The following is a 13,416-nucleotide window of genomic DNA, read 5'->3' as shown; positions in this document are numbered from 1 at the left end:
TAAAGCAGGTAACAAGGTAGATAAGAAATTCGCAATCTAGTAAGGGATACACCCAAGCAACAAGAAAAAAAAATAATAAGATAATTTCAGATAATGATAAGAAGAAGATATGAAAAAATAAGATTGGAAAATAGACCAGGTGATGGTTTGGGGTGGGGGAACCCATGTAGACAGGGCAGTCGAGACCCCTCTCAGAGGGTAAGGTGATAAAATTGACAACTAATTGATGAGAAGGAGCCAACCATGAAAATATTTCAGAGAAAGGGGGTTCTGGGGAGAAGGTACAGCAAGTGCCAGGTGCTTAGAGGAATAAATTCGGTGACACCAGGATGTCTTAGATGAGGAAAGTGGGAATCAAAACACATTTGGAAAACTAGGCAGAGGCCAGGTCCTGCAGAGCCTTGTGGGCCATGGTAAGGCTTTAGATTTTATTGTATGTGCAAAATCTCTTTACTCTTTTAATATGTAAATAAATATTTCTTTGGACAACGTGTGGCTTTCTTTCTAGAATGCAGAGGTACTTGGGTGGGTGTGAGAGAAAATGCAGTGGCTTTGAATCCTGGCTTTGCCTCTCGACTCGTGAATGGCTTTGGGTAAGTTCCCCAGCCGCTCCAAGCCCCGTGCATGAAACGGGGATGACAGGGCCCGCTTCCGCAGTGTCTAGCAGGCACTTGATCATGTTCAGCACAGTCTTATCTGAATGATCCCCTGTGAACCGGCAGAGCCTCTAGGGAAGCCTTCTTTTCAGTAAAAGATCATCATTTAAATTGAGGTCAGGCCAGCGATAATGCATCAGGAAAAATCTGGAGACGTTAACAGATCCTGGGCAGGCAGCTCTGGGGTGGTGGGGCAGGCACTCGGATCTGGTCCTAGCTCTGCTGATCACTCACTGAATGATCTCAGGAAACCAGCCTCAGTTTCCAAGTCTGCAAAACCGGAATAATCATCATCCACCTCAACAGTTCTGAGGGCTTCAAATGCAATAATGGACATGAACGTGAGGGCTCTGCACAGGTGAAATCAGCCTCATGGGCTCCTTGAGCCAATGCCCCACTCTCCGTCCAGAAGGCAAATGGATAAGACCTCTGGAAAAGTCTCAAGGCAATGCTGGGAGCTGGAGAAGGGAGAAGGCCACTGCCTTCTGGACTTCCCCTGGACTTACTCTCTAATGAAATTGGAAGAATTTATTTATGGATTTGCTTGGCTGTTCTGTAATTTACATTCTGTATCAATGACTTTGGTATAATTCCTTGGTCAAATGTCCCCTCTCTTTGAGAGGGTGAGAGTACAGGTCCTACCTAAGGGGCACCATCCTAATCCCTTCTTTCCCCCGTCCCCCTTTCCTCTCTTTTCTCCTTTCTGCTGAAGCAGACCAGCTTCCACCCTGGGCCACCCAGGAGTCTCAGGATTAAGATGATGCCACCATCAGTAGCTCTGGGAAGCCCAGTCACAAAGGAAATGTGAGACTGTTGCAGGGATTCCAGCTTCTCTGCCTCTTTATTTAGAAAGGATCCCCCAGGTTCAGGATTGCAAAGAGGCTTGAGCCTCCCTTCACTTCTGCCTTTAGCCTGAGCAAGGGGACAGAGACGAGAGAGGCATGGCTGGGACCAGGCGGGGCTGAGGGGCTGCTGGGAGTGGGCAGGGCAGAGCTCAGCCCCGGTGGAGAGAGTGGGGGCCCTGGTGGCGAGGCTGGAGACTGGAGAAAGTCAGAACTGCTCCAACACAACGTCAGCAGATAAATGACTCTCTGCACCTAAACCGAGATAGGGGCCTAAAGGGACAAACGCGCTTGAGCCATGAACATTGGGCACAACAGGAGGAGAGGAGGAATATAAATGTAGAATCAGCTGGGCTTTGTTTTGGGTGTTTGTTTGTTTGTTTTTTCATCTTTTGCTGGCTCGGGTGCAGGTCTGTTTCCAGAAGTTCTGGAAATGAAGATACTGGAGGGGGAGATGGAGGGCGTCTCTGCACCAGGGAAGCCTGATAACTCACATTCCCCTATTTGAGGGACAGGACAGTCCTGTGCACTGGGTAGGAGTCATCATTATTCTCATTTACAGGTGAGAAAGCTGAGTCCAAAATGATCAAGGACTCGTCCTTTGAGACACAGTTGTAGACAGCTGGGCCTCTATGTAAGTCACCAGCACCAGCCGGAGCCTCCTGGCTGGCCGGGACTCTCACCAGGGGTCCTCTCACCACCCTCGGTGCCGACCCCAACCCTGCACAGCCATCACCTGCACCCCAGAGGGAAGGGTGAGGGTCCAGGCGCCCAGGGGTGACACTGACTGCTCATTAACTGAAAGGAGAAGTGGACCCATCACTCTCTTGTTTAAAGGAACAATTTGTACTGATTAAGAAAGGCCTTTGTTCAAGTCTGCAAATCCTTTTAAGAACTTGAATCCACTCCTGTGCTGAAAAGGCTTTTGCTCAGAGCTCCTATCTAACTGATGATAATTACTCGTCAATTATTCTTTTGTGAAGCCCTAGGGCCCCGCAGAGCACCCCGAGGGCTGGTGCCACAGGCCCCCCTCTGCCCCTCGGGTTAGGAGCCCAAGCCAAGCTGCTGGGCTCCCAGGGGGACCAGCGACAGGCCCCGTCTGGTCTGCAGCCCACATTTTTTGCCAGATACAATACAGATGTGCCCATTGGGACATACTTAACTTAAAAATCATGTGTTGTTTATCTGGAATTTAAATTAAATGGAACTTTGACTGGGGACCTGTACTTTAATTTGCTAAATCTGACAGCCCTACATGCCACTCTCCCCTTTCCCACGAGCCTGCTTCCTCGCACCTTTGGTCACGAACGACCCCTTGGGGAGATGCCTTTTCCTCCCTGGACTTCCCCCGGCTTGGGTTCCTCAGCATCGCTGGGGATTGGACGTGGGCAAATGCGAATTCATGCCATCCCTATGCCAGGCTCTGTACTTTACATATTATAACATTTTAATCCACACCATACCCCTCGGAAGTAGGTATTCTTAGCCCATTTCACAGATGAGAAAATTGAGCATCAGAAAGACTTTCCTAACTTTCAAATACCCTCCTGTAAGTGGTGGGACCAAGACTTGAATCCACATCTGTGGGTGTCAGACAGGAACAGACACAGCTCTGAGAGGTGCCACCTCTCCAGGCCTCCGTTTCCCCTATAAAATGAGAGATGAATGGCACGATGACACCAGACACACTGGGAGACCTGGATGAGACGCTGTGTTGATGGGATCGCCCCAGGGCCTGGCACGTGGATAGGGCCGGCACAGGAGGATGGCTTTGGGCTCGTTTCCAGTGTTCACCTTTGGTAGATCCAAGGCCATTCGGTACCCACGGCAAGGCAGGGTGGCCTAGAAGACTCTATTTGGCAGAAGAAGCAGCTTTACGAGGAGACTAAGACCAGGACATCCTTGCAGCTCTGCCCTCATTCTGGAGGCCCCAGGTGTTCTGTCTCTAAGCGTCAGCTTTGATGTCTATAAAATGAGAAAAATTGTGCTCATGGCCTCAGTGTGTGGAGTGATGGATTAATGGTTCAGAAGGGCTTTTGATGTCCCAAACCCATGCATGGTCCTAGGCCGCTGAGCTGTATGTACCTCATTGGGAGCTCTGGGCAACAAAACCTTGTCCTACAAGAAGGACAATGTTCCTCAGCTTCCCTCCCAGGTGGTGTTGGGCGCTGCCCTCTCCCTACCTGAATGTGGTCCCCTCCAACCTCTGCTATGATCCACTGCCTGACTGGACTTTCTTTCAGAACATACCCCGGCCCTGTCCAGGCAAGTTATGGCCCCTCTCCACAGGATAGGGCAAGTTCTAGGTCCCAATACCCCTTGTCAGCCTGTCAGCCTGGGCCACACCAGTTGGGGTCCCAAAATAACACAGGTAAACAGCTGGAAAGAGTTCCAAGAAATGGTGTTCTCATACGTCTTCCTGAGGCTACTGTAGTAACCCATGGAATGTGTGGTTTGTGGACAGAGTAGAAAATAAGTTCTGTGCCTAAGCTGCCTGTCTCAGGGGCTTCCAGGTCCTCCTGTTACTGCACTAAATGACCATCTGGTTGCTAAAGAAATGTCAGGGGCAAGAGAGGTAAAGTCCAAGGGCCTTCCAGGTCTCCCTGGAGGAGCAGAAGGGTTGACGTCAGGAAGTGGCATGTAGGTGGGTTGGTAGATGGTGGACCCTTGGTAGAGTGGATGATGGTGTCCAGAGGAAGCTCAAGCTCTGAGATGACAGTGTTCATGGCTCTCTCGGACATTGATGTAGACCAGTGTCTTGCACACGGTAGGTACTCAGTAAATATGTAGTGATGAATGGATGGGTGGATGGATGGATGGATGGATGGATGGATGGATGGATGGATGGATAGATGGACAGATGGATGGATGGATGGATGGATGGATGGATGGATGGATGGATGGATGGATGGATAGATGGACAGATGGATCGATGGATGGGTGGATGGATAGACAGATGGATAGATGGATGACATCTGAGAGGCAGGTACAAGGCAACAGTTTAGCAGAAAAATCCAGGATAACACTGTAGAAGAAAGTCAAGAGCAACAGTCTGGGCCACCCTGTGCAGGCCTGGTGGGGAAAGATGCCAGTGGGGAGACTCTGGCCTGGAATCAGAGCCTTAACAAAGAGCCTGGGTATGTCTGTGTTGCTGAGCTCTCAGAGAACATCTCCACACATGCTCTACCTTCCATTTCACAAGGCCTGAAAGCTTGGTGCATTACCAACTCCTTTCTCCTCCCATACCCTACACCCCATGTATCAGTAAGTCCTGTTGGCTGGATCTTAACATCTGGGAATGCTATTACGTCTCACCCATCTGTACGGTTTCCTTCATGAGTCAAGCCCCATGAGTGTGTCTTATCTGGATGAACACTTTCAATAACTCCCATCATCTCCCTGCTTCTGTCCTTGCTCCTGACACCTCCTCCCCGCATAGCAGCCATCGTGACTCCGACTCCGTGGAACAAGTCAGGCCAGATGGCACCACTTCGATGCTTGGAATCCTCTAAAGCTTCCCACCCCCAGCTCACTCAGGGTCGCACAGTCTTTGCAGTGGCCTACAAGGCCCCCCACAGGCTGCCCCCCAGTCTGCCTGCCCTTCACTTACACTCCTGCCCCTCCGGCCTGCCCTAGCCTGCTCACTAATCCTCAGACATAGGGGAGCGTTTCTCACTCCAGGGCTTCTGCACTTGCTCTTCCTTCTGCGTGGCCACTTCTAGATATGCCTGGCCTGACTCTAAGGTCAGCTGGAGATAAGTGTTATATTCGGTACATCTGCCTTGCCATAAGGAAATTTATGTTACTGGCTATATGGTCACCTGGATCCTCAGCTGGCTCTTCCACTGGCCAGGCGTACCTAGCATATGCTCAGTTCCTTGTCAGGAAAAAAAGCTAGTAACAGTCAGTGACTCAGCCTCTGGAGCGAGGAATTTGAGAACAGGATATGTATGGTTGTGCACGTTGTACACTGCACAAGGGCACAAATCAAGGTGGTAAATAGGGTCTGGAATCCAGCCTGGGTGCTGCTTGCCAAGCTTGCTAAATGGTACACCGCTGTGCAGGGTTGCATCCTCCAGAGGAAGTGCACCATCTCCTAATTCACACAAAGGCACTCTATGAGCCAGCAGTGAACTGCTTGGGAAGCTGACACTGCTATCGGAGCTGGTTGGGTGACAGGCAGTTGACATTTAAGCTGGAGGCCCAGAAGGCAGGTGCTGCAGCCTTAGTTCTGATCCAGGGAACAGTCACTACTGGGCGGGAAACCAGCAACAGGCAGGTGCAAAGGACCAGCTGGGTAGTGGGAAAACCCCCGCCCCTCTCTGCCCTTCCAAATGTGCAACATGGGTTCCAATGGAGCCAAGGATGGGGTGGCCTGAAACTCACTCATGATTTAATAAAAAACTGCAGACCCTCCTGCAGAAAAGGACACACATACCCCTAAATTTTGCACTCAATTTCCAGAGACCCACACCACTCAACCTACCCCACCCTCTATCTGTGCCCCTGCTAATCCAGAGTGTCTTTAAAAGTCCTCCCAGCTCAGAGGCAAAGTCTAAGCAACATCTAAACACTCCAGGGAAGCACCTGCTCCGTGGCAGCTGTGCTGAGAGCTGGAGTGGCAGGCAGGATGGAGGTTTCTGGAAACCACAAGGGAGGGTGGCTCCAGGGAGCAGGACCCTGCTTGACCCAAAGACCAGGGACCTCGGGAGGAAGTTCCTCTTCCCCTTCCCGCCTCCTGACCCCAGAAGCTCTGTTTCGGGTTCCATTCCTTTTCCTGCTGGAGGGAGCAGGCAGAGAGCCCTGGTCCCCGCCTCCTCCTGGGCACAGACACCCCCATCACCAAGGGGCCCAGACAATTAATTACCCACCAGCATGGCGCCGTTTCGCCTTCAATTTTCCTGACTACCACAGGATTAACTCAATCTGTGAGACTTCACTGGGCCATTTAAGGGAGCATCATAACTGTTTCTGTTCCCCAGAAATTGTAACCCGGACTCGGTTTTGTAATGCTAATTGCCTTATCTTCATAAATTCTACAGTCTTACATAATTTACCCGCATTGTAGCAGGATTTCCCAAGAATAAAAAAGCAGGTGCCGTCAATGGTAATTTGAATAAGAAAAGACATGTTAAGTGGTTCTTCTCTCACTAGTAATAGAAATTAATTAGCTTTGAGCGGCTTTGGAGGTTTTTGCATTTTTTTGCTGTAACCTGTTATGTTTTCTAATTGTATGGAAAGAAGGTTTGATTTGATCACATTATTTGGTGACGGAGAGGCCTCTGTTTGGAGTCAAAGGTACAGGAACGGTGGCAGCCAGAAAAGTGTGGGAAGCCACCGGAGGTGTGCAGAGAGGAACGTGGGCTCTGCAGTCAGACAAACAGGAGTTCTGAGCCAGGGCGAGCCTCTCGCTAACTCTGTGACCCTGGGCGAATCACTTCCCCTCTTTAAACTTCAGCTCTCTCATCCGTAAGACAGGGGTCACGAACTCTAACTAGAGGAGGGGGGTAAAGGAGCATGGAGCTGAGCTGTTGGAGCACTGGCTCTGGATCCGAACATACCCCAGCTTTGGATCGGGATCTGCCTGCCACTTGCTCGTTCTGTGACTTTTCCAATTAGAATGCCTTTAACTTCAAGAAACAGAAATGCTATTTAAACCGGCTTAAGCAATACAAAAATGCATTTCCTCACATGAGAACATTAGAGCTAGTGCGGGCTGCAGGGAGGGTACCAGCAACTGATGGATCAGTATCATCAGAGATCCAGGTCTACTTTCTCTCTTCACTCTGCCACACTCAACACTGGCCCTCCTCTCCCCCTGGCAAAGAACACAAGCTTCCTGGCTCACATCTGGCAAAAGAGGGATGAGCCTCTCCCCCTAACATGGGATAGAAATCCTTCCTTTTGGTCTAACTGAGTCAATTGTGTTGCCAGCCCACCCCCTGGAGCAATGACTGATTGCAGGAGAAGGCCACACGTGGATTGTTCCACTAATTGGGATTTACATCCATAGCGCTGGGATGGGTCTGCTCCCCTCTGAATCACATGGGGGGGAGAGGATTATATTAGGATGTGGGCAGGTGACAGGCAACTCATGGGATCTCCCCAGTGGTAGACACACTACACTCTAGTGGTAGCTACAATGACCTTGGGAAGTTACTCATCCCCCCTAAGATCTGCCTCCTCGGCTGTGAAACGGGGACAGTAAATGCACCGCCTCTAAGGTGGCCATGAGGGTTTCGTAACACAGATCTGAGGCATGGCAGGCCCTCCATGTGCTTTAGTTTCTTCCTCCCACTTCCTGTTCTCTTCCCTTGGAAGAAATCCTCATGCAAGTGATTCAGAGCAACTCCCTGGGCTTTGGAAGGACGAAAAGCAAAGGAGGAGGGGAATGACAGGAGAAGCCGTTTCCCTGAGTGTGTTCTTCAGAATGGCACCTTTTCAACCACAGGAACACTATAATTAAGGGAATAGATTGCCAAAGATAGAATCATGGGAATGTGACTATGATAAAAAGCGGCATTACGAAAGCAAGACCACGTGGAGAAAGTAGTCAGAGTTGATACTTTTTTTCACACACTGGCACCCACCCTCCCCCACCAGCTCACTCTCCCTGGATGGTCCCACCCTGAGTCCTGACTCCAAATCATGGCAGCCCAGGTGAGTGACAAGCAGGTCCCTTAGCCAAGGACAAGATGCCCCAGAGACTCAGGGATTCTCTCCCCATCTATCAGAGTCACAGAGACAGAACTGGAAGGCAGGTCTCCAATCCGCTGGCTGAAGCCCCTCCTTGTACAGCTTCAGAAACTTTGAAGTCCAGTGATTATCAGACTGGATAAAAATGCCAGATTCCACTATTTTCTGTCCACAAAAAGATACATTTTAAATGTAATGACACAGATAGATTGAAGGGAAAAGATATATCATGCTCTTTCTTATGCAAACAGTGAGCATATGAAAGCCACTGTGGCTGTATTAATATCAGACAAATTAGACTTCAAGATAAGGAATATTATCATTCCTTATAAAGAGGGCTATTTCATAATGATAAAAGGGTTAATTCATCAGAAAGACATGACTATTCTAAATGTGTCTATTAATGGATCGTCAAAATAAATAAAGCAGACATTATCTATCATGTTTGGAGATTTCAATATCACCCTCTCAGTAATTAAGAGAATAAGTAGACAAAAAAGAATCAGTAAGGGTATAGAAAATGTGAACAACACTGTCAACCAACTTTACCTAATTCACATTTACAGAACACTATACCCCAGCACCTGCAGAATATATATTCTTTTCAAGTGCAGAGGGGACTGTTCACCAAGATAAGCCATTTGTTGGACCATAAATAAGTTCCAATAAATTTCAAAAAGATTAGAAACTTACAGAGTATGTTCTCTGACAATAGTGGATTTTAATTTTAAAAATGAAATAACAGTAAAATATCTGGAAAATCTCCAAATAATTGGAAATTGAAGGATGCACTTCTAAATAATCAATGTTTCAAAAAAGAAATGGTAAAGGAAAATATAAAATATTTTGAACTGAATGATAATGAATATACAACTATCAAAACCTGTGGGATTATAGTCAAAGCAGTGTTGAGAGGGAAATTTATGTGCGTAGATGTGTCTGTTTGTGTGTATTTAAATGCTCATATTGGAAAAGTAGAAAGATTTTAAAACAAATGATCAAAGTTTCTGCCTTCATATGCTAAAATAAGAAGAGAAAATTAAATCAAAGTAAAAGGAAGGAAATAATAAAGATATGAGCAGAAATAAATTAAATAATAAAAAAAGCAAAGAAGCAAGAAAATTAACAAAGCCAAATTTAATTCTTTGGAAAGAACATATAAAATTGAAAAAACCTTAGGAAGACTGATCAGAGAGAGAGAGAGAACAATATTAGGGATAAAAGATACATCATAGATGCTACAGATATTAACAGAAAAATAAGACACTATTTTGCCAATAAATTAGATAACTTAGATGAAATGGAAAAATTCCTTAAAAACACACACATCAAACACAATTTATCAAAATTGACACATGAAGAAATAGAATATTGGAATAGACCTATGTTAAATAATTTGAATTTGTAATAAAAAAAAAATCTTCACATAAAGAAATTCTAGCCCTAGCTGAGTTTACTGGTGAGGTCTATTAAACATTTACAGACACATAACATCAATTTCACATAAATTCTTCCAGAAAATAGAGGAGGATGGAACAATCCCCAGCTCATTTCTATAAAGCCAGCATAACCTGATACCAATATTAGACGATGAAATTACAATCAAAAAGTCATATACCCATATTTTTCATGGACCTGGGTATAAAAAGCCTTAATGAAATATTAATAAATTGAACCCAGAAATATTTTTAAAAGATACTGCCTCAAAACCAATTGGGGTTTATCCCAGGAATGCAAGGTTGATTTAATATTTGAAAATCAATGTCATTCACCACATTACAAAAATAAAGGAGAAAAACCGTCTTACTAGATGCAGAAAGATCATTTGAGAAAGTCAGCACACATTCAGCTCTTAGAAAGTTCCTCTGTCTGATGAAGGGCTTTATAAACAACAACAGCAATGATAACAAGAACTATAACAATAGCACCCTACCATGAACACCATATCTAGTGTGTAAAATACTAACAATGTACACCTAATACTGAGGAGAAGGTGAGAATGTCTGATGTCATTCCTTCTGTGCAGCATCATATTAAAGGTTGTATCCAATACCATTTGGAAGAAAAAGAAATAAATATTGGAAGAAAGTAAAACTGTCTTTTATTCAACAATGATATTTATGTAGAAACTACAAGAAACAAACATTTTAAAACTACTCAAACTCATGTTAATTTAGCAAGATCACTAGTATATAAGGTTAATGTAAACAGAGCAGTTTTATTTCTATATACTAGCAGAAAATAATTAGAAAATTTCATTCACAATAGCATAAAAACATGAAATATTTAGGAATAAATTTAACCAAGGATGTGCAAGACCTTTACACTGAAAACTGTAAATTATTAAATTAAAGAAATTAAAGAATACTTCAATAAATGAAGAAATATACCATGTTTATGGAGTGGAAGTCTCAGCATTGTTAAGATATCAATTCTCCCTCAAATGTCTATAGATACTATGCAATCACAATCATAAATTCAATTAACTTTTTTTTAATGATATTGATAAGTTATTTCTAATATATATGAGATTTTGCCAAGGGTCTAGAACAGCTAAAATGATCTTGAAATAAAGAACATAGTTGGAGGACATTTCCTGATTTCAAGACTTATAAAAAGCTTGTACAACTCCAGTAATCAAGATAGTGTAGCGTGGAGATAAAGATAGACAATTAGATCAATGGAACAGAATTGAGTCCAAAAATAGATCCATACATATGCAGTCATTTGAATTTTAACAAAAGCACCAAGGCAATTCAATGTGGAAGTGAAAATCTTCTCAACAAATGGTGCTAGAAAAAAAAAAAACATGAAAGGAAAAAAAAAAAAAAAAGAAATTCAACTCCTAACGCCATATACAAAAATTAATTTGAATAGATAATAAACCTAAATGCAATAGCTAAACCTCTAAAATGTTTAGAAGAAAACAGAGGAGACAGTCTGTACATTGGAGCAAACAAATATTTTTTAGCACATGAAAAACACTAATCATTTTATTTGTCAATTATACCTCAATAAAGCTGGAGGGAAAAACCACTAATCATAAAAGAAAACAATTAGCAAATTAGACTTTATTGAAATTTCAAACTTCTACTTTGCCATTACTAAAATGAAAAGTAAGCCACAGACTGGGAGAAAACATTCTTAATACATGTATGTCTGTCTAGATATAAAACAAAGTCCCAGAACTCAATAAAAAAAGACAAACCACATCTCCCCCCAAAAGTGAGCAAAGTGCTTAAATATATACCTCACAAAAGAATACATATGAGTGAATATAAGCTCATGAAAAGTTAGGCAATATCATTAGCCATTAGGGAAATGCATGAAAGCCACTGTGATATCACTTTACGCCCAAAATGGCTAAAATTAAAAAGACACTAGTAAGTGCTGACAAGGATGTAGCAACACTGGAGTTCTCCATATTGCTAGTGGGAGTGTCAAATGGTGAACCATTCAGTAGTAAATCATATGCTTACCATATGCTCCAGCTATTCTGCTCCTAGGTAGTTACTCAAGAGAAATGAAGACATGTTTCTTCTAAGACACCCATGCATAAATGTCCTTAGCAGCAGTATTCATGATAGTCCGAACAAGAAACAACCCAAATATCCATTAACAGATAAATCAATAATAAATTCTGGTATAGTCACACTATGGAATACCACCCAGCAATAAACAGCATTGAACTGATGCACATCATAGCTTGAATGAATCCCAAAAAGATGTTGAGCAAAAGCACCATGATACAAAATTAATCTCTAGTAATAGAAATCAGAACAGCTGTTCCCTGTGGTATGGTAGAGATTGACTGGTTGGGAAAAGCAGGTCCTTTTTAGAAGGATGGATATGTCCCAACTGGGGTGGGGCGTTACAAGAGTATATACATTTGCCAAAACTCATCAAATTACATAGTTAGAATCTGTGCAGTTCATTGTAAGTAAATTTTGTTTTACAAGAAAAGATTTTACCTTAAAAAGAAAAATAGATGATCTGGCTGCAGAGTGGAGAGTGGATTTGAGGAACTCTAGGAGAAGTGAACAATGTTAAGAGGAACCGAGGAGGTAACATGGACAGGGCTTGGGGACTGAAGGAAGAAGGTGCTTGTTAGATTACTCTCAGACTTTTGGCCTCACTCACCGAGACGGAGCACCCAAAGGAGCACCCAGTTTGTAAGGTAAGCTTCATAATGCACAAGCGTAAACTTTCCAGGATGCCTCCTGCTTACAAAATACTGTCCAAGCCTCTTAGATGCATGAGGCCCTGTAGGATCTGGACCATTCTGACGTCTCCAACCTCAGGCCCCCAACTTTCCTTCCCTCTCTCCTTTGAATCCTGAGCTACACTCATTTCCAGAGGTGTCTTTTCATTCCCTTATGCAAGGTTGCACTAGCTCAACCTTCTGCTTAGAGAATCTCTCGACCTGAGTGCCATATCAATCCCTTCTTTGAGAGTCTCAGATCATTCAACGTATGCATCTAGTAGAGAAATGTTTGCTGCAATTTTTGCTTTACACATCTGTTTTTCTCCACAGATTATGAATGCCCTGAACGTAAGGCTATTTCTTATTTACCTCTGGCGATCCCTATACCTAAGTGTCAATAATGTTGAAAGAATGGATAGATGGTGAAGCGTCAATACTTCTGTCTTTGCACTCACCACTCATTCTTCAAGATCTCATTCTGCAAGATCTGACTGAGTTTGAAATAACTTCCCTGTGAAAGGGGAAAAATGCTAAATCCTTTAGGTGGTAGCAGATGATATAATAAGTGGCATTTGACCAGAAAGATCCCGTGGAAGTGTTTTACTGCAGTCATTTTCTGAGGCTCTGTAAAATGAGAGCAGTCATGGCTGCCCCTCAGGAAAGCAAGAGTACCATGCAAAGTGCTTGGGGGAAGAAATGCATCCCCAAACACAGAAGACTTTGTAGCAATGTCACTAATGAGGTGATTTTTAAAACCAAGTGAAGGAAGTCAGCCTTTGAGTCTTGGACACAAGGAAAGCATGAGCTAGAATATTTCCTTTCCCGAAGATCTTTGAGAGTAAGAGAAATATATCTTACTGGATATTCCACTTTTTTGCCTCCAAAATGCAAATTACATGCCTGTCTATCTTCCCCACTTCTCCCTTGGTTCAGGCTCTTCTGATCTCTCACCGAAACCATTGGAATGTCCTGCCGGGGCTCCCTGCCTCCAACCCATCCTAGGCTCTGGCCACCAGAG

Source organism: Microcebus murinus, chromosome 2, assembly GCF_040939455.1.
Source record: "Microcebus murinus isolate Inina chromosome 2, M.murinus_Inina_mat1.0, whole genome shotgun sequence".
Taxonomy (NCBI): Eukaryota; Metazoa; Chordata; class Mammalia; order Primates; family Cheirogaleidae; genus Microcebus; species Microcebus murinus.
This window is presented reverse-complemented; position numbering follows the sequence as displayed.